A 2,536-nucleotide genomic window follows, 5' to 3' on the forward strand; every position below is an offset into this window, starting at 1 on the left:
TGACATCTACAGCTCATCATTCATTATTGAAGTTCGGGGCGAAGCCCCGACGACAAAAGCATTTTCTTCTATTCTTCACTACAGAAACGCGTTCTCCTGATATCTACAGCTTATTATTCATCAATGAAGTTCGGGGCGAAGCCCCGACGCTAAAAGCATTTTCTTGCATTCTTCACTGCAGAAACGCATTCTCCTGATATCTACAGCTTATTATTCATCAATGAAGTTCGGGGCGAAGCCCCGACGCTAAAAGCATTTTCTTGCATTCTTCACTGCAGAAACGCATTCTCCTGACATCTAAAGCTTATTAATCATCAATAGAGTTCGGGGCGAAGCCCCGACGCCAAAAGCTTTTTCTGGCATTTTCACTGCAGAAACGCATTCTAATGACCTAAAGCTCATTATTCATACTATTAAAAAAATGACCTTTTGAATAATATTGTACTTGAAAGATATTCTAATATGAATTTATAGGCCCTTAATACATTGCAAATAAAACCGATTTGTTCCTTGAAAAGATAAGATACCCCACATATTTAGATTTTGGCTTTGAGGATCGCCGCCGAAAAAAAATTATTCGATAAATAATATTCAATAACATTGTAGTATAAGTTGTGAGTTATAGTCCCAAATTTATTTAACTAGGAAAATATCCGATTGAGTAAAGGTTGGGAAAATGCGACTATAAATGTATTTTTTCGGTTTAGAACTCATCTCAATCATGATTCTTATACTGAAAAATTTCGTTTGAATTCTAACTTTTCCAAGGCAAAGTCTTTCTTAAAATAATTATGATAAATTCATGTGAAATTACATTAACTCTGGAAATGGGAGGGGCGGTAGAATGAAAACGACTAATTCTCGCTCCTTTAATAATTTCTGCTAAAGATTGCATTTGGCATTAAAGAATAAAAAAAAAAAGTAGGGCGCCTTGATATAAGAATTTAATTTATAGTATATATAAATTATATTAGTGGCAGATTTTTTACATTTTTGTAATTTCTAAACTATAATACTAAAAGAAAAAAGTATTGGTTTGTCCGATGGGGGAAATGCAATTGCATATATAGCCCTTCCCACATGGTGCAACCCTTTTTCATTTAAATTTACTAATGATAAAATTTGAGATTAGAGTATGGTACGACATAATATACAATGGGTTCACATATCAATACGTAGTTTATATTATATAGATATTCAACTAATTTTGTTCACAAACTATGATTCTCCATAAAAATAGGACCGCCCCCCCCCACTCAGAGGGCTAGAGTGGGAAGGGCAGTACATGCAATCGCCCTCCCCCCAACCCCACCGAATCGACCAAGATACCAGAAAGGGAGCGACATAATATAAAATTTATAGATTAATTCAACTAATTTTGTTCACAAACTATCATTTCTCCATAAAAGTAGGACCGCCCCCCCCCACTCAAATGGTTTAGGTGGGAAGGGCAGTAGAGGTATTCGCCCCCCCCCACCCCCAAACGGTAAACAGGGAACGACATAATATAAAGATCGGTTAAAATATCAATAACAAGTTTTAATCATATAGATATTTAATTGATTCTCTTAGCAAGCTGTGATTTCTACAAATAAATTGGACCGCCCCCCCCCACTCGAAAGTGTATGAGGGGGGGGCGGGATTGATACCATTGCCCCCTCCCGACCCCACCAAATCGGTCAACATACTAGAGGAGGGGGCGAAATAATAAAAAAAATAGGTTGAAATATAAATAATTAGTATATATTATTAACATAAGTAATAAATTTGTCGGCCGAGTGGGGGGGGGGAGATCGCCCCTACCGCCCCCCCCCCTGGATCCGCCAGTGAGCTAACGATACAGCTGTAGTAGTCATCTCTATCTACAGATTTCTGATTATTGTTTCTACTAGAAAGTAGACTTGACTATTCGTATATATTATATAGGGCTATATCTGACAACCATCCCAACTCCTGGCCTTCATGTGTGGCGGAACTGTTCTCACTAACAGGAGAACGGTGCAAAGGCGAGTAACTGGACTTACCCAGTAAGCTATGGGCAGGAGGGACTCATTAGCTACCCACCTAAGAGAAGAAAACTCTGAATTCAAACCTCTGTTGCCTTGCGGCGATACCCAATTATGGGAGAGGCTTTGGGAGTCAACCGTGTCGAAAAATCAGGAGCTGGCGAAAGGCAGTTTGCAGCACCCAGCGCTACACCCTGGCAGAATCTGCGACGCCGCTGACCCCAAACTGTATCGGCACTGCCGTGGATACATCAGCTGAGTGGAGAGATTAAAACTGATATGTGGGCGACATCGTTCCGACCATAGCTAAAGCCCAGGCATTCATCTCATTTCAATGAGATGATCCATAGTCGCTTCTGAAGGAGGCCATAGAGATAAATATAAATAAATAAATATATATATTTGCAAGCGGACTTTTTTTTTTTTTTTTACAAAATATTCGGTCATGGAAAACTCACTGACCTTAGTGTTTCTTTTCGCCAGATTTAAATGAAACTTTTTAGAAAGCATTTTATTACCTCCCCTGAAGC

The sequence above is a fragment of the Biomphalaria glabrata genome, chromosome 14, assembly GCF_947242115.1.
Source record: "Biomphalaria glabrata chromosome 14, xgBioGlab47.1, whole genome shotgun sequence".
NCBI lineage: Eukaryota > Metazoa > Mollusca > Gastropoda > Planorbidae > Biomphalaria > Biomphalaria glabrata.